Source organism: Cornus florida, unplaced genomic scaffold, assembly GCF_030987335.1.
Source record: "Cornus florida cultivar Cherokee Brave unplaced genomic scaffold, ASM3098733v1 CherokeeBrave_3.0.0_Hap2_Chr02, whole genome shotgun sequence".
In the NCBI taxonomy this organism is placed as follows: domain Eukaryota; kingdom Viridiplantae; phylum Streptophyta; class Magnoliopsida; order Cornales; family Cornaceae; genus Cornus; species Cornus florida.
In genome coordinates this window covers 33,509,870-33,530,651 of record NW_026775572.1, presented here as the reverse complement: position 1 = coordinate 33,530,651, position 20,782 = coordinate 33,509,870, and the positions used below count along the sequence as shown (strand labels likewise).

At 37.0% G+C, this 20,782-nt stretch overlaps 1 pseudogene; it reads right to left on the bottom strand.

Moving 5' to 3' along the window:
- Window positions 1-2,005: 2,005 nt before the first annotated feature.
- On the bottom strand, window positions 2,006-20,363 carry LOC132296015 (putative protease Do-like 14; annotated as a pseudogene).
- Between the last annotated feature and the right edge of the window lie 419 nt (window positions 20,364-20,782).

Sequence of the window (20,782 nt, the reverse complement as noted above, 5' to 3'; positions counted from 1 at the left end):
GATGGCATCACAATGATGTCTCTTGCCGGCGGGATATCGGATTATAGCCTCTACGGTGTTGCAATCGGTGTCTCTTTGTGGCAAGACGTCGGATTACAGGCTTACAGCCTCGACGGCGTCGCAATCGGCGGCGAACATCTGCGTCGCAATCGGCGGGGAACATCTACGTCTCTTGCTCCGTCCGGGAGGGCCGGCGTCCTCATCCGCGTCTCGTGCTCCGTCAGAGGGTCTGTGCCTGTGTGGGAGGTGGAAGACGATATATATATATATATATAAGTGAGATGAGGCTAGTTTTGTAATTATGTATTGGTCAACGAGGATAAAGATGTCATTTTAGATATTAGAAGGGTAAAATTGACCTTCTAACAAATTTATCATGCTGACATCAGCACATGACGTTAGTTGTTTAACGGCCAGGATAATTTGCTACGTAAATCAAAACCTAGAGGAGGATTTGCTACCTAGAGGAGGTGTGAGTGGAATATTGACAAAGGTCAGGAGGTGTAGGTGAAATTAACTCTAATATAAATGGTGTTAGTAACCCATAACTTTTTTTTTGGAAAATATGAAGTCAGACAAAAATAACATTAGAAAATACTCTCCTACAAAATTTAGACACGTAGACACCACTTTTTGTGCACGTATGTTGATGACAAATAATGATATCTGCACAAAAAGTGATACCTCTATAATACATGCTTACCTTTTGACAAATGGAACTTGTATTTCATATCTATGTCAGCATTTTGATCAATTTTATTTTTTTTTAAATTATGACACTTTGACTCCATCAAATAATAAATATGAGTCATTAATACTATTTATATGTAACAATCCTTTTAATATAGGGTCAAAAACCAATTACTAAAACTTGCGTAGATATTTTTTATTAAAGCTGCGTTTAGACCAGACCAATTACTAAAACTTTTGTAGATATTTTTTTAAAAAAGTTGTGTTTGGACTGGAACATCAATTTCTTATTTTTAACCAAGTCACCGGGTCTTTGATCCAACCAAACAGTAATCCTGAATTTTTTTTTTTTTTTTTTTTTTTCTTTATACAAAACAAGAAAGATTAGAAGTTAAATTAGTAAATGCAGAGAGTCAAAGCTTGGCACTCCAAAATTCATCGGAGGCACTAACCCGAAAAATTAGAAATTAGATTAGTAAATACAGAGAGTCAAATTTTGTCACTCTAAAATCTACCGAAAGCACTAACTTACTAACTTACTGAACTATCGAGGAATGTGCAGTCCTAATATCAACATGCGCATCTAACCCTTTATCTCCCGTTGCGTGACATCACCATAGTGTCGTCCTAAAAACTCTCCCATTCTGTTTTCTCTACTTACAGGAAAAAGACCCAAAATTTGTGTGATACCGAAGAAAAAAAAAAAAAAAAAAATTATCCTTTTATGTAATCATCTAGAATGATCAAACCGTAGCTTAACATGAAAACTACTAAAAACTTATTTATTAACTCCTTTTCAGAACTGACATTTAATTGAAAATTAATAATCTATCATAAATTACAGAAATAAAATAGTTTTTAATATTGCATGATTTAAATGTGTTTTTAGAAACACTGACAAAGATAGCATATAGAAAGTAAAATACATATTTGAGATATGGAATGATATTTGTAACGTGGATGTAATTGGGATTTGGGCCAAGTGAAAATTAAATTTAACTAGAAAATGTAAATGTAAAAGTTACTCGCAATAATTCTCAAGAACCAACATGGCATATGTTAGGGTCTTCTTCAAGCAAAAGCGCCTGCAACACCCAGTGAAAAAAAATATATATAAAATCAATAGAACAAAATTGTAAAACACCTTTTACTCTCATTCATAATCCCTAGCTATATACAGATGATGAAAAACTTCCACTTAGGAGGAGCACAAATGAAGAAAATTAATCTGGTCAACAAGCGTACTTTTCTTTCTAGATGATCAGGAATTCCTATGTGAAAATTGCTAGAGAGATTGATTATACATAACTGTCGTTTACATATCTGGATTTGCCTCTTCTGGTATAACAGTCAGAGTTACCGAACTATTCTTGGCTCTTTTCACAACGGCCTTCAAGAGTTTCCCGACGTTGTCCCCCAGTATTTCAACAATCTGCCATAAACCCAATAATAGTGTCAGCCATCAGCATACATAATCATGCAAGCAGCTTTCCACATATGATGTTGACATGTTGTGAAGCCAAAAGGTTGAAGGCAAAATAGGTTTCTAGGCTTGAACCTCCATTTAAACAGTCACTCAATGCACCGAGTTTCATTTTTAACACTCCTTCTGTTTTATGTCTTAATACTATCCAGTGACCTGGAATGGCCTATAATCATTCGTGCAATCGGGTTTTTTAATAGGCCCTACTGATTTGATATCGAGCAAACTCCCATTGGAACCCTCTAACGCAGGATTCATATAGTTATAGGGAAATCACAACCCATGTGCACATCATATAAATTACCACCACCGGGAACTCCAGCAATTCCCAATGTAGCTCTGTTTTGATTCAAAGATGCTCCTCATTGCACATAGTTGGTGAAAGGAAAAAGTTCTCCGTACCTCCTTAATGCTCCCAGCAGGCCAGCCTCCAAATTCAACATCACCCGGACAGAATCCAGCACGGTCAGCAGGGGAAACTGAAGTTACCTGGTTAAGGGAAATTATCAAACATTAGTTTCCGAAAGTTGCATCTTTATGAGCAATTTATGACTTACACTATCTCGGTGCATATTCAACATTTATGCACATGCATGTCAGTTGCAGTTGGTGCATAAATCATAAATTAATAACAGAAAAATTACTGAAACCAATTTACTATTGAAGCAAGGTTCACCTTAAAATGAACCATAGTCAACTATATATTGCTCTTGAGCCATTATCACTTTCCAACACATTTCCCTTATATCCTTGCTACATGCAAGGACTACAAATAAAGCCTTTTCTTACCGTGGGGTCAGTGACATGAATCCTATTTTTCCATTCTACTAAAAGGCCATAACCTCAATGAAACCATGTGTTATCATATATTTCATTACTAACTCTACCCATATTAGTTTTGGTCTTTCATTCCCCTAGCATTAACACTAGTGCACATAATGGACTTCTTTGCACGTATCCAACCACCTTAATCAATTTTCTCTCATTTCATCTCCAATCTGTGCTACTTCAACCTTCTACAAATGTGTTCATTTCTAATATTATTATTTTGTCTTCATGCACATTTTGTGCATTTGTTATTTCTTAGTTATTCAACGTTTTGCCCACAAAGAATGGTTGTCTAATAGCTGTTTATAGAACTTCCCTTGCTACATGACATTAATTTTTTTATTAAAATAATAGTATTAATGATGATAATAATTTTCACCAAAGGATGGAAGCTTTAGCATATCCAGCTTGTGGATAGCATGAATTAATGCATGACTTTCCATGCCATGGATTGAAGCTTTGTGACACCAAAACCACTCACCATGCAATTAAGTAAATTAGCTTTGTGTATATAAGACTTTTAATGAGAAACTCTACTCTTCAACTACATCATCAATTGCCACTAATTGTATAACTGTATCAAAAAGAAGGAAGTTATCACTAAGACCGACTTTTAACAGCAAACAGCAGCTGCCAAGAATTTCTACCAACAAGCTTGTAGGGGCAGGCTGGCAGCTTAGCAGTGATTTTGACCTCCGGCAGCAACAGAAATAGCTGCTGAAAGTCCCTGTTTGTTTGGTATAGACAGAACATGGTGAAAGAGATATGAAGCGGGATGGGAATGCATGGTTTTGGGTGAGAGTAGTGGGACAAGGAGAGGGAATGACACTTGTCAAATTTGAACGAACCAAACCTACTTTCAGACAATTAAACTTCATTTCCCAAGCCAAAGATGTGCCCAACAAGAAAACTTGATGTTGGCTTGCAACGGATTACCATGTCTGAACTAATCTTAACCAGAATCTGCAAACTAACATCACAACAAAACCTATGAAACTTCAAAAAGAAAAAAAAAATATAATAAAAACCATGTCACCAACCATAGCCAGCCAGAATAAGGCTCATACTAGAAGTGAACTCATTTTCAATCATATGCAATATTATGCATATAACAAACCCAGTCTAAATCAACAGTGCAGGAAAATATTTTCCTACCAAATAATGCATTGCAGCCATTGCCAACAATGCCAAGGAACATCAGATTCCATTCGACACCAGAATTGATTTATACATATATATACACACATATCTATATATATATATATATATATATAGAGAGAGAGAGAGAGAGAGAGAGAGAGAGAGAGAGAGAGAAGGCATACCATAGGCACAAGAACACCTTTGTTGACATCAGGGAATGTGGAATCTTTTTCCTTAAGCTGGGAAACAATCATATCGTTAAGATTGAGCATTTTCAATCCAAGCCAAGCCAAGGTCGAACAACTCTCCTGCATAAAATCAGTATCTATCACATGTAACAAAAATGCAACGATGCACTCAAATGCATCTGAAATGAGATTGTCAGGTATGCAATTAGTTCAATTCCACATCATCTTGATTAAACAAACCATTCTGAATAATAATTGACTTAAGTTAACTTCCTAAAGGAAAAGGGAGATACAGCCTCTTTCAGGTCCTCAAAATCAAGCCTAGCCGAGTAAGCTCCATTTCTTTTGGGGTGTGATTCTCAAAGGGACTATATGCACCTTTTCCTAGTTTCCACTTGGGAACGAAAATTGCCAAAATCGAGGAATTCTTAACAATGGGAATGGCCAAGGAGTAGGAAACTCCAACTAGACCTATTGATCAAAAGAGACACCCTCAGAGTACATCATAACCGGACTCTCTCATTTGGGCCAGAAGAGATAGATGGACAACGCTAACGGCGGAAGAAGATCAAATAGTCCCAACCTGAGATTCCTTCTTTTTAACCACACCACGGAAGAAAGGAGCTTGATCATCTTTAGTAAGGACGAATGAATCGGTCACATCTACTTGTTGTGCAAGTTCAGATAGGATCTTAGGCTAGACCGAACTTCCTAAAGCCCCAGAAAGCCTTTACTCAAGCTTCATAGCGCCCTTACTCTCCTTCGGACCCTTGGGATACTCAGTGAGCCAACTCCCAACTTAAGGCGCAAAAACACCTAGGCTTAAATGGTATGTGCGGTTTGTGGATGATTGCACATATCCAGAGTTTGCAAACCAACCAAGAGTCCAAAGTGGCTAGTGGATGGGCTGATTCTTTGTTACAAAAAAAATAAAATAAAATAAAAAATAAAAAAATAATAAAAAGGGAGGACGGTGGAGCGTTAAGGATTGGACTTTTTCTCCCCCTTTTTTTCTCTTAGTGTTGGGGGATAGCTCTCAAATTCATTCCTTGTTTATTCTTGTCAAACTTTTCATCCTCCAGGTAGAGCACTCGTTGCACAATCTAAAATTTCAGACCCTGGTAATCACTCCATATAATAAGACATTGGCTAAATATCCTTTCAGGAAGGCATCTGTAATACGGTCAACTTTTCTCTCTCTCCACATATGTATATATGCACTTGTATGTGGATATTTTTCTAAGGATAACATTGTACATGATTCCAAAAAATTGAAGACAAAATCCTGCCTCATGTTTAATCAAAGATGGAACTAACAAGACAAAAAAACAAAAACAAAAAGAAGACACTTTACAGAATTATCAAAACAATACAAGGTCATTGCTTAGTACAATGGTGACGAGTGAGGACATGGATTCGAATCTTTAAACAGCTACTTCGTACAAAAATTATATAAAGGGTTACTTATTCTTATCAAAAAAATATAAAAATGGTTACTTATGCCTCCAATCTTCCCCTCTTAGAACCGCACATACATGGTCATACTCATACACAGTGTAATGCACGGAATTACAGAGACAATAGCAATTATGCATACATGAGATCAATGATTGAAATTTATACAGAGTTCTCAAATTGTGTAAAACAGATAATCAATGCACTATTAAAGCGTCCAGTGCAGAATTCTTTTTTTCATTTTCTCCTTTTTTTGAAGGAAGCAATAATAGGAGCAGCTGAACCAATTTAGTTTCCACAAATTACTAATTAGTGAAGTTTGCAAACTTATAATGTTGACTGAAAGTTTCTCTCAACGAAATATATTTCATAAATGGATCCAGAAAGTAAAGTAAGAAAAAGAGCCAACCTTAAGACTTTAAGGTCATGATTTTGTTCTTGCTAGATATACCAAGTGTGGCTTGAATGAGGCTATAGCCCAGAATGAAAAAAAATATGATTCATTTAGTTGATCTCAAGTAGTTGAGAAAAGGCTAGGTTGAGTTTTTGTTCTTCATACATCAAAAAAGCAAAGTAGACAGTGCCAGCATAGGCTATATTCACCAATGGAATTAATGTATGACTTGGTAATCTACAGAGAACTGGATGTGTATTAAATGAAAGAACCTATATTTTTTGACACTCTCACCTATTCAAATGTGATTGTGTGCGTGAGAGAGAGAGAGACTGGTGATTCCAAAACAAAATTATTGGTATTATGTGAATTACAGTTACGGTTACAATAATCTCATATAAAATTTTGAGCCTACCCATTTCTCTTGAAGTGGTCTATAATTTTGGAGACTGAGTCAATTGGTACGGAAAAGCCCAAACCATCAGCCGCCAATACATTCATAATATTAACACCAATAACTTCTCCATCAATATTAACAAGAGGTCCACCAGAATTACCCTACAACCAAAAAACAGAAAAAAAATAATAATAATAACAATTACACTCAATATATGAGCAAGAATAACAGCTTCCCAGCAATAATTACAAATACAAAAATTATTAAACAAAAATGCCAGCATAGATAAATACACACACACACATCAGTTACAGGCTTGTAACTAAAACATCTTAGCCTGCTATTCTACCAAATCAAAATTGATAATTTAAAAAGAAAATCTCAAATGATTTTATTTTTTTACAAAAAAGAATCTCAAATGATTTTAGTTTTTTACAAAACCAATGTCCTTTTCAACCTCGTTCTGCAGTCAATTTGAATAGCCCCCTTATCTTGATTAGTTATACGGGATACCTTGGTATCAAAGGCACATGTATGGCAAATGTTACCCCTTTTAGAATCATCCATCAAAAGATCCAAATCTGCAATGGTTTGTTAACAACCATCTACTTTAAAAACTTAAGTTATTAGAGAGGGTGTAACTTTAATATTTAAATCCTTCAACACACCCCCTCACATGTAGCCTTCTTTTTGGTCCAACACGTGTTCCGATTTTAATTATCAGGGTGAGAGTGAGGTTTGAACACAGGACCTTGTCTGCTCTGATACCATTTTAATAATCATCTACTCTAGAAGTTTAAGCGGTTAGAGAGGGTGTAACTTTAATATTTAAATCTTTTTTTTTTTTTTTTTTTTTTTTTTTTTTTTTTGATAAGTAATAAACTTTAATATTTAAATCTTTCAACAGTATGAATACATATGCACTCTAACATATAGAGAACCAAACCTAAGACACAAACCTATATAATTATTTAACTTACAATTAAACATGCGATAGATGATTGATTATGTTTACAACTCACTTGACCTTTGAACATCTCACAAAGAGCAAGAAAAAATATTTAACCTTTAAAACACCTAGTACACAAAACAACGGACTAGTGGCCTAGCGGTGTCAAACCCTTACCTCCCAAAGGGAGGTCAGGGTTCAAGTCTCCATGAAGGAAGTCTCCATGAAGGCATGTGTGTATGAGTATTTGTAACGTTTATACATACATATATATATATATATATATATATATATATATATATGTAAATGTTAAATGAATTTTTTTAAAGCCATGGGGCCCACCACTAACTTGATTTTAGTGGTCAAAAGGGGCCAATTCAGCCCATTTTTCCTCTCTTCCCGTAATCTTCTCTCTCTCACTGGTTCTTCACTTTTCTTTTTTTTTTTTTTTTTTTTTTTTTTCTTTTGCTTCAAAAATTTAAGTTTCAATTAATCTCTCATCTCTTGGAGTTTTTGGGAGTCGTTTGCGGCAAAACGAAGAGCACAGCGAGATCTACGTGTGAGTACAAGCAATTCATCATTTGGTGCACTCTAGGGATTTCGAAATTCTAGGGTTCTTAGGCTCAAATTGGGGCTTTTTCTTTCATTTGAGGTAAGGGTGTTTAATTCACGCATTCTTGTTCTTTTGTGAATTTTCGAGTATGTGTTGTGCTCTAGCATACCTATTTTGTGGAAACTCTTGTAGAAATTGTTTAAGTATTGTATGTGAGATTGTGAAAGTAGAAGTTAATTGATGAATTATGATGATGCATGCTTAACATGAAATTAATTCCGTGTTTTATATGCTTAATATGTTAAATTATGGTTGAATGAAGGCATGTTATGTTTTATTAGAATTATTTGTAAAGCATGCTATGGAGTATAATTTTTAAACTTGTGTAAAATGATAAATGTTGGTATGATGCATCCATGCATCTCATTAGGAAGAAATGGGAATGATGTTTTGAGAAAAATGAAACGGGGTTTTCGGGAAGAAGTTTTCGAATATGGTTTTATAAAAAACCCGGTCGCCTAAGGGTTACCGAAGGGCCGTGGTGTTAGTGAGGCCTAGAGGGGATTAGGAAAATTCTCTTTAGTGTGGTTGAGCAATCTGGGCCCCAAATGACGCCATAGGGTTACCATGGGTGAGGGACAGTAGTCAATCCTCCTCTCGTGTCGCCAGGGGGTCACCGTGGGATATGTTTCACTAACGGTTTGGAAATGATGACGGTTATGGTTTTGAAAAAAAAAAATAAAATGGTGAGAGACATAGCATAACATGGCATTGCATTTCATGGCATCTTCTTTCATGACTTGGGTTATTGGTGTGATTTTGAAATTATTCTCCCGGTATAGCATGATCCTTGTTCTTTTATTGCTATTCATGGTGTGGATTCACGGGGTTTCAAGAGATGTGCCTTAAGCACTACCTACTGAGCTTTATGCTCACCCTATTATTTAATATTTTTCAGGACATGGAAAAGAAGTGGCGGATGACGTTCCACCACAGGCCTAGCATGGATTAGATGATCGTTTTGTTATTTTGTATCTAAGTCTCACTTTTTTTTTTTTGTAAAACTTAACATAATGTATTTTGTACGAAAGCTTATGGACCCTTATTATTGTAATTATATCTATGGCCTGTAACTTTTATATAAGTTGTCTAAATGTTGTAAAGCTTGGACATTTGATCTTAACCTTGTATTTTGGGACTGTAATTATGATATTTGGATGAAATGGTATGTGGTTGTTCCACCATGGGATGAACTAAGTTAAGGCATAATGAATGGAGGAAAAGGATGCTAGAATTTAATATTTTGCATTGTGTGTTGGGACAGGTTGGATAAGTCTAGAAGGCCCGAGTGAGGCTATTGCATATTTTTTTTATACATCTAAACAGGTTGTTGTAGGCCCCTTTTTAGCAGAGGTCATGCCGAATTTTTTTTATAATTAGTATCAATTTTAGAGTCGTTATAGTATCAACTATGAAAAAAAAAAAAAAAACACCTGGTACACAAGAACAACAAGACCTTTTTTTTTTGATAAGTACCTCGTGTGAACAACAAGACTTTTTTCCGAACTACTTGGATCGGTTACATGAATTATATCACTCCATTCTGCTTTAAGGTCATAGCCTTAGTTAAACTACCTGTAAACATATCCTTCTTTAATAGCTCAGCCCATGTAAATTTTAGTCTTCCCTTTCCCCTAGCATTACCCTCAATGTGGATCATGTCACTCTTCTAGACCTATACAATGAATGGTATTCTTTGCACATGCCCAACCCATCTTAATCAATTTTTTCTCATTTTATCTCCAATGATGCTACTTCAATCATATCATGAATATGTTCATCTCTAATTCTATCCCTTCTTGTCTTGCTGCACATCTATCTCAACATTCGCATTTGTCATCCACTTTATGCATATGTAGTTTCTTAGCTGCAGAACATTCTGCCAAATAAAGAATGATTTTCTAATAGTTGCTTTTTTTATAAAGTTTTACTTTCAATCTTAACGGGATACGCTGATTACGCAATATATTAGATTCACTCCTCCATTAACTCATCTTGACCAAATACTATGATTAATGTCATATGATTAATGTCATCTTTAATTTCTCTTTCATTATGGATAATTGAGCCTATATAATGAAAGGGTAAAATCCGTAAATTACACTTACCTCCCTTCTAGTTAGGGCTTACTACACTTACCTCCCATGTGTTTTAGATTATTACAATTACTTCCCTTCTAGTTACATGTGTGTAACAGAACGACCTGTGCTGTCAATCACTAACTGTTGGGCCAGAGATGGGCAACACTGATGTAGCAAGTTTTTTTGGCTTCATATGAAAAATATGCTCTTCAAATTGGGAGTATAATTGTCTTTCTCACAACAAACATTGGGCAAAAATGTACTCACAACAAAATTTTGCCTATCTCTGGCCATTAGTGAACCTGACAGCAAGGTTCGTTTTGTTAAACACATGTAACTAGAAGGGAAGTAGCTGTAATAATCTAAAACACAAAGGAGGTAAGTGTAATTTACCTGTAACAAAAAGGTCCACTTTTATCCTCAATCTTCACTGCATCCCTATATGTGTATTTCTAGATTTACTAAAGTTACACTCCATATATTTAGTTTCATTTTTATAATGTTAAACACTTTTAATTCTAATTTTTTTCTCCAAACCTCCAATTTAGCATCGACTCTCCTCTGGTTTCATCTAAAAACAATATCATCAGCAAATAAAATAAGTCATAGAATCTCATTCTAAAATGTCTTGTTTGCTCATTCATAACTAAGGCAAAAAGGTATGGGCTTAAAGTTGACTCTTGATGTAAGCCTACAGTAATTGAAAATTTGCTTGTTTCCACCGTAGTTGAAACTATAGTCATACATTCATCATACATGTCCTTGTGTTAACATAACCCTTTGTGACTCCTTTCTTTTCTGAAACCCTTCGTATTAGATGTCTAGGCATCTTATCATAGGCTTTCTCTAAATTAATAAAATCATATGAGAAGAAATAGCTTCTTTTATCGCTGTCTTTCCATATGTCTCCTCAATAAGTAAATACTCTCCATCATTGACCTCCTCTGCATGAATCCAAATTAGGCTTCACTCTCTCCCAAAGTGTCATAATATAACTCATGAATTTAAGGGTAAAGTGCAAAAAATCCCTCCCGAACTATTGCCCTTTTGCAAATAACCTCACTGAACTACAAACTACCCCTCCGAACTAATGATTTGTTGCAATTAAGAACAAATCCATCACAAAAGACTATTTTACCCTTTCTCATTAAATTTGTCATTTCTTATTAAATTATTTTTATTATATTTTTTATCTAAATATTAATTATAATCTATACCATTTGCCTTAATTTTATTACTTGTATCAATTTGTCATAGAAATGGAAAAAAAAAAAAAACAAATATAGTTCTAACTAGCATTTTCTAAAATGGTTAACTTATTATTAAGACTTTTACCCTTAATTTAATACCACAACAAATATTACAACTTTGTATCTCCCCTTGATTTTTATATATAGGAATTATAATACTTTTACACCACTCATCAGCCATTCTCTTAGTTTTATTATCTTATTAAACAATTTTATTAGTTAAGACTTAAGACAACTCATCCTCAATTTCAAAGCTCAATAGGGATGCAATCTGACCCTAGATTCCTTCCCGATTTCATCATCCTTAATGCATTTCTAACCTTGCATTCCTTCACCCTACGGAAAAATATGTTATCCTTAACGTTAATATATCCTTCTAAGCCTAAATTTCCAAGATGATTTTCATTTAATAATTTCTCAAAAATAATTTTTTCATCTTTCTTTAATTTCATCATCTTTTACTAAAACCCTTAAGTCTTCACACTTGATGCATTTAATATGGCTAAAATATCTAGTTTTCCTCTCCCTTAGTTTAACAAGTTTATTTATACCCGTCTCCGCATCTTTTGTGCCTAATTTAGAACAGAGATCATCGTATACTCTATACTTGGTGTCTCTTACTTTTTTAACTTTCTTATTGGCATTATTGTATTTTTCAAAGGTTTCTTTATTTCTAGTTTTACTAACCTTTATAGGAATCCCATTTTGTTTTTAACCATATTATAGGGTAGTACATTCCACCACCAAGTTTTTTTAGATAATTGTTATGTGACTTCTAATTCTCCCATGATATCTTTTGAAGCTCTTCTAATGCATCCTATTCCACATTAAATTAGTTTCATCTTCTACAATTCATGTTGCTTTTCTTAACATTCAATTCCTAAATAATTTTACTTTCTCCCTTCTTAAATTCCACCACCTAATTCTTGGGTTTCCTTTTAGATGGTCCTTTTATATATACATCTAAAACTAAGCTCTCTCCTAACTTTACAATCATTACTTGTTAATCGATTGACCTTTCTAGTTAGAAAGAAATCAATTTGACTCATATTTGATCCACTTTTTAAATAATGAAATGTCCATATTTTCCTAATAAAAAAAAAAAAAATGGGCATTCCCAATTATAAGATTATATGCCACTGCAAAATCTAAAATAGCCTCCTGGCATCATTTCTACCTCCAAGTCCATGTCCATCATGTACCATCTCATACCCTCCACAATTTTTTCCTAAATGACCATTAAAGTCTCCTCTGAAGTATACTTTTCTCCTTCGGATATCCATTGAATTAATTAATCCTTAGGTTCCCAAATTTGAGGTTTAATGTGTCCATCTAGTCCCATTTAAGGTACGTAAGCACTAATTATATTTCCTCCTAATACAAGTTTCTTGGACTCTTGGCAGAAAATCAAATTTTGCCACATCAATTTATGAAAAAAATACCTTAAAATACCGGTAGTAATTGTATTTTAAAGGGAAAGGGGGCAACCCACAGCTACCACCCAATCCCCAAGACTAAGCTTACTAGAAGAGCCAAGTTTTACTGTTAGAAGGGGAGTTTTAGAGAAGGGGGAGAGAAGGAAAGGGGGAAAGGGAAAGAAATCGTGTGTTTATGAAACTCAAAGTTGTGTCTTGGAATGTTCGGGGTTTGAATGACCCGAACAAAAGAAGGGTGGTGAAGGTTTTCTTAAGAAAATGGGGGGGTGCATGTGGTTTGTTTGTAGGAGTCTAAACTGGCTTCTTCCTCTAATCGGGTTCTTAAAAGTTTTGGGGGGGGGGGGGGGGGTTAGGTTGGGAGGTGATTGATGCCAAGGGGATTGCTAGAGGTATTGTGGTGCTTTGGGATAAAAGGTGGGTCTCGAAAGCTGGCTTGTGGAAAGGGCGGCACTCTATTTCATTGTTGTTTTCTCTGGAAGAAGATGGCTCACAATGGGTCTTTTCCGGTGTGTATGGGGCAGGAGGGGATGTTGAAAGGAAAGTTCTGTGGGAGGAGTTGGGGTGTGCCAAATCAAGGTGGGATGCCCCGTGGTGTGTTGGGGGTGATTTTAATGCTGTCTGTTCTCCTAGTGAGAGATCCACATGGAATCCTTGGTCCCCTGCCATGACGGACTTTTCAGATTTTATTAACTCTCACCATCTCATGGATCTTCCGATGGAAGGAGGCCAGTTCAAGTGGTCTAGTGGACGGGATTCTCCAACTTTGATTTCGGGAGATTTGGAAGAGAAATTTCCGGATGTTTCTCAGATGGCTTTGGCCCGTACTATTTCAGACCACATATGTATTCTCCTTGATTGTGGAGGAGTGAGGAGAGGGAGAACGCCCTTCCGGTTTGAAAATATGTGGCTCTGGGTTGATGACTTCAAAGATAGGATTCGATTGTGGTGGATGGGGTATGAGGTAAGGGGCAGTCTGAGTTTCCGTTTGGCCTCCATTCTAAGGTAGCAGGAATATTAGCAGAAGGGAGGAGTGTAAGGTTGAGTTTGGAGAGATTGTGGTGATGGAGGAGATCTCATGGAGACAGAAGTCTAGAGCCCTCTGGCTTAAGGATGGTGATTGGAATACGAAGTTTTTTCACCGAATGGCTAACGCTCACAAAAGATTTAACCACATTGGGAGAATGCAATTTAATGGAGTTACGGTTTCTAGGGATGATGACATCCGAGATAGCTTTGTGTCTTTTTACAAGCAGCTTTTTAAGGAGACTATGAGTTGGAGGCCTCTTCTTGATGGGCTTGAGTTAGAGACAATATTGGAAGGTGATAGAGACTGGCTTGGAATGCTATTTGTGGAGGAAAAGGTGTTGGCAGCTTTGAGGAGTTGCAATGGAGATAAAGGTCATGGGCCAGATGGGTTTACTTTAGCTTTCTTTCAACAGAATTGGGAAGTAGTGAATGCTGAGGCGATGGGGGCAATCAATTCTTTTTTTTTTTTCAACACGGCTCCTTTGAGAAGAGTCTCAATGCTTCCTTCATTACTCTTGTCCCCAAAAAGAGCGGAGCATGTGAGGTGAAGGACTTTAAACCCATTAGTCTTGTTGGGGCGGTGTATAAGATTATTGCGAAAGTCTTAGCCATTCCGTTGAAGGGAGTTCTCGATGGGGTGATCTCGAACTCCCAGAATGCTTTTGTTGGAGGGCGTCAAATTCTGGATTCAATTTGATTGCCAGTGAGTGGATTCCGAGGATTGTGTGCAAACTGGATATCAAAAAGGCCTATGATCATGTTTGTTGGGATTTTTTGTTGTATTTAATGGAGAGAATGGGTTTTGGGCAGAAGTGGAGGGCATGGATTCGTTTCGTTTCTGCAGTGGAGTTACGTGGGACGTGCGTTTTAGGCATTCTTTCCAGGATTGGGAGATGGACGAGGTATGTGTTTTTTTGGATTTGCTGTATCAGCAAAAGGATGTTAGCAAAGGTAGTGGTGACATTTTGTGGGTCCCTTCCACCCATGGTAGATTTGGTGTTTGGTCCATATTCCTTTGTCTGTCCAATTTCATTGGTCATGATTTCTCATGGAAGATTATTTGGCGCTCTAAGGCTCCTCTTAGAGTTGCATTCTTTGTTTGGACTGCCATTTGGGGTAAGATCTTGACATTGGATAATTTAAAGAAAAGAGGTAACACTATTGTTAATTGGTGTTGTCTATGTAAAACAGATGGGGAGTCTGTGGATCATATTCTTTTGCACTGTCCTGTGGCGTGTGACTGTTGGAACCTCATATTTGGCATTTTTGGCGTCCATTGGGTAATGCCATAGTCCTCCATAGGATTGATTAACGCATAGAGAAGATACCCAGTGAAAAACCACGCTCGTGACTATTGGAGGATTATTCCATAATGTGTTTGGTGGTGCATATGGAGAGAAAGGAATAGTAGAAATTTCGAAGGAAAGGAAACATCTGTGGCAATATTGAAAACGCATATTCTTCGTTCTATTTTCTGTTATGTGAAAGGAAGCGATTGTTCCTCGACTAACGATTTAGTTGATCTTTTGAACTCTATTGGTCCTTAGGTTCCACTTTCGTTTTTGTATTAGGGACGCGTTCCCCTTTTGAACACTTTTCTAATCGATTTTTACTTATAAAAAAAAAAAAAAAACTGCTCGGCTCACAATTTTAGTGAATGGATCCCCAGCTGGTTTCTTTGCCAGTTCTCATGGCTTAAGGCAGGGGGACCCTCTTTCCCCTTTCTTGTTTATCATTGTCATGGAGACTTTCAGCCTGCTGATGGGGAGGGCGGAGCAACTTGGGTTCATTCAGGGATTCTTAGTGGGTAGAGGTTCGAATCTATTAGTCATCTCCTACCTACTTTTTGCGGATGACACTGTTGTCTTTTGTGATGCTAGCCTCCTTCATTTGAGGTATTTATGGTGTGTGTTGGCCTGCTTTTAAGTTGTGTCCGGGTTGAAGATTAACATTAGGAAACGTGAGATTATCCATGTCGGTGAGGTAGAGGATGTTCAAGTCTTGGCTGATACTCTAGGATGTGGTGTTGGCTCTCTCAAGATCTTCTACTTAGGACTCGCTTTGGGAGTCTCGTCAAGGAAAGTTACTGTGTGGGATTCGATTGTTGAGAGGATCGAGAGGAGGCTTACAGGTTGGAAGAAGCATTACTTGTCCAAAGGGGGGGAGGGTTACTCTTATAAAATGCACACTCTCAAATCTCTTTATGTCGCTTTTTTCGATGCCTAAGTCAGTTATTCGAAGACTTAACGTAATTTAGAGGAAGTTTTTGTGGGGCGGGTTAGGAGATGAGTTCAAGTACCACTTATTTAACTGGGAAAGAGTGTGTTCCCTTATTAATAAGGGGGGTTTGGGTATTCGAAGGTTGGATGTGTTTAATAAGGCGTTGTTGGGCAAATGGTTGTGGAGATTTGGAAGAAAAAGGACCAAGCTTTGGAGGCTCGTTATCGCTTGTCATTATGGGGAGGGAGATGGAGGGTGGCATTCAAACGAGGCTAGAACCCCAGCAGGAATGGGCTTCTGGAAGCTAATACGTAAAGGGTGGGATGAATTCTCTAAACGTATTCGGTTCAAGGTTAGAAGCAGAAGGTATGTTAGGTTTTGGGAAGACAGATGGTGTGGGGATTTGGCTTTAGCCTTCAAATTCCCGCGTCTTTACCGGATTACTATGTTTAGAGATGTTGTGGTTGCTAACTATTATTTTCTCGATAATGGAAGGGTGATTTGGGATGTGCAATTTCGTCGACAGTTCCATGATTGGGAACTTATGGAAGTGACAGACTTCCTAGCCTTCATTTATAGTCAGGTGGTGGTCGGGGTGGGCATGGATGAGATGTTGTGGGTGGGTACCTCAAGAGGGGTTTTCGAGTTTAAGTCATTCTACAATTGTATGTCGGAGCGCCTAGGCCCCATTTTCCCTTGGAAGGCCATTTGGAGGTCGAAAGCTCCACTGAAGGTTGCTTTCTTCTCTTGGACCACTGTTTGGCGAAGTATCCTAACTATTGATAATCTTATAAAAAGAAGTCATGTTGTGGTCAACAGGTGTTGTTTGTGCAAGACAACAGGTGAATCTGTCAACCACCTTCTTATTCATTGCTTGGTGGCTAGGGATGTTTGGTCTATGTTTTTGGGTGCTTTTGGTCTTCCGTAGGTGTTCTCAGAATCCACGGTAGACTTGTTAGAGACTTGGAAAGGGTGTATAGTGGAGAGCCGAGTCATAGATGCTTGGAGGGCCACTCTCCTTTGTATTTGGTGGGGCCTATGGCATGAGAGAAATAGGAGATTTTTTTAGGGACAGGAGTCTCCCATTTGGGCTATTAAATACAGTATTCTTACTTCTTTATTCTTTTGGGTAAATGGGCAGGACTGTAATTCAATGGATTCTCTTTTGGATTTTGTGGATAGCTAAATGATATAGTGTCCTCTTGGACGGTTGTTGTCTTCTTTGGGAGTGCTCCCCTTTGAGCGCCTTTTATAAAATCCTACTTATAAAAAAAAAAAAATGCAATATCAGAATGTAAATCAGCATTCACCACAGTACCCTCAAATGTCCGACCATCTTGCAAAGTAACATCAACCTGCAACAATAGATCATTTAATCTCATATAATTTTGTATACACACATACAAGTTTATATATGTATTTAAAACAATAAGAGGGTGTCATATAGGCAAAACTATTGTAGGCATCGAGTTTGAAGACAGGGAGGGTTCAGGGTTTTGATTCTTAATGATGGCAAAAGAATATTTTGTCTTATAGGCTCCCATTATAGAAGATCCACTACCAAGTAAATTTGACTAGCCTAACATGCCCATGCTTGTAAGTGTGCATTTAAATATGAGAAGGAAATTGAAGGTTAGAGACTCTACAACTTAATGCGGTTTGGAATTGGAGTATGCTGGACCAGGAGTGTTTTGTTCATCTCAAACATGAAGAAGTGGATTGGTCTAAGTTCTGTTGGGGTAAGGCTAGGCCTAGGTGGTCTGTCACTGCGGTCCTGATCACAGACTCCCTACCATGACTAATCTTCAGAGAAGGAAAGTGTAGTTAGCAGCAAGTTGTTCTAATTGTGATCAGGATGTAGACTCAAGGGACCATCTATTTGTGACTTGTAGGTTCTCTCAGGCTGTTTGGCAGTGGATTGGTATAGTACAGGGGTGGGACACAGCTCAGGTTCTGGAAATTCAGAGTTTTTGGGACCTCTATGATTGGTTTGATCAACAATACACTGGCTCTAAGGTGTATAGTTACATGTTCATTGCATTGCTCTGGGGTATTTGGCAGGAGAGGAACTCAAGGTTAGATGATTCTGCTATTAGAGATCCTGAGGTGATTGTTACACAAATTGTTTTTGAAGTGCTGGATGTCTATGGTCTATCTCTATATGATCTTCTATAATTTTTTGTTTATCTTGTCTCTTGGTTTTTTTTGGAAATGGGCATTCTCAATCTATGTTTGGCCCATTTAATCTTATTCTGAGGGTATGCCCTCTGTGCACCTGTAATGTTTCTCTTTTTTTAATACAACACCATTAATGGAAAATATATATATATATATATATATATATATATATATATATATATATATATATATATATTGAAGGGATTTTATTGAATAAAATACCAACGAACTATTTTATGTGTTTCTTGGGATATTGTTTGGTAAGTATTTAAAGCTTTAAAATTCAAAAAGGGATAAATACAAACTTTTTTTTTCTTCATAAATGGAGGTGGTAAAAGATATAACAATAAAGTACAAGGATACAGAGGGCATACCCTCCTAGAATCACTGGGTTCAAGATAAACAACAAGAAAGAATAAGCTCATTTCCAATACATTACAAAGCAAATATAACAAAAAGTAAACACGAATTTCCTGAAGAGAAGTGGCTGTTGCATCAATCACATCAACAGAATGGATTTAGCAAGGATAGGAGCAGGTCTCATGATGCAAACTTAAAACACTCAATTAATACATGTCGTTAAATATGTAAGACAACCCATAATCTAACCAACTATACAGTACAGAGCGCCGCCAAATATTGCATAATTGAGTTCCACATATTATGTGTATACATGCAAGCGTATGGTTTAAAATTCCAAATTTTGCAAGCACAATATACGTTGGACACTTATAGATGTGCCACCCAATCTAGAATACAAATATTGGGGAACAGTGTTGAGGGCACTAGAAGCACTTTTGCATAATATTTGGAAACAAATTTCAAATTGATCTAAAAATTTTAATCTTAGGTCATAAGCAATAAAAAATAAGAAATCTGACCTTCCCTTTGGATGAAGAATCCTTGAAAATCAACCACCACATGAGCACAAGTCAAGATGGTACCATCAGCATCTATGATAGTTCCAGAGCCCATACTCTTTCCCACAGTCAGCCCACGAAAACCTATAAATTCACGGATTATAAACAGTCTTTCATAGTCCATTTCTAAGCAGATTATCTCAGATTGCAAAATATTAAATCCTGAATGCAAACCTTGGGGAATAGATAGATTGACAACAGCTGGACCAACCCTTACAGCAGCATTAGCAATGGTATCTCTACCCAAGCATCCACAAGGTTTCGGTCCAGCTTCAAACTCCCCAGAAACTTCCTTCTTTATATTTGCTGATGGGACCGAGCCAATTCTAGAAAAAAAATAACGGAAGAGTTCCTACAATTACGCAAAATGATTGAATAAAACAACTAAAAAATTGAAGATGAGCACAAAACTTTGATAAATAAAATAGGGTTAATTTCACTCACACCTCTTTAAATTTGAGCAAATATCACCCTCAATTATTTTTCGAAAATAACTATCACGAAGTCCATTTCTAACTTTCCGTTAAATACATAAAAAAAAGACAACTTTACCCCTAATTTTTTAATCTCTTTTATTTCAAAATATCGTATTACCCAAAAGACCATTATACCCCACACCCACCTACCAACCCAGACATTGCATCAGATAAGCAATTGAAGATATGTGCTTCTGCCTATCAAAGATGAGCAATTGAAGATGTTGGTGGCTTCCATTCATCCTCACATATGAAATCAAGGTTTAATAGAATCTGTGTTTTATGCGGAAGTAGTCCAGGAAAGAAATCTAGTTACCAAGACGCCGCTGTTAAATTAGGGAAAGAACTGGTAACAACAATGAACCTCTCACTCTCCTCTCACTCTCTCACACACACACACACGGAGATTTAGGATTACATAGTTGTTGTATGTTGTTATATAAACCAATGTGACCAAAACCCATTTTATATTCCACTTCCTCGTTTGTTTTATGTTTCACTGGGGCTTTCATTCATCCAATACACATTCAAGCCTTTCCCCAGCGAACCCAATAAAAGTTATACCATGTTTGGCTTCTGGATTTCAATCATCTTTCCAGGAAAATTTGACTCCTTTAGAACTTTCCCTTCATTGTGCATTTTCCCGGGTAATGAACATTTTTGCATCATCATCTTCTGGATTGCAGAGACCCAATTTGAGGATGCCAAGAGAAAACAGAGGGCTTTGGCGGTGGAGAGTTGCAGATTCCGGTGACAAGTTGAGGAACCAATCCTCTGATGGGTGTTGGGTTGGGATTGGGATTATGTGGGTGGTGGCGGCGACTATTGGTGATGGGTTGGGATTGTGTGGCAGCGGCGACGGCGTTGGCCTATGTTTGTGTGGGTGGCGGCTGCGGATGTCTATGTATGTATATATATATATATGTCTCTGTGTGTAATGTGTTTGCAGTGCCTATGCTCTGTGGCTCTTTGTGACGAATTGAATCAGTCTGCTGTGATTCCATAAATACTATGGATTCCAAGAATAGGGTAAATCTGATGGACCTCCTTCTGCCACT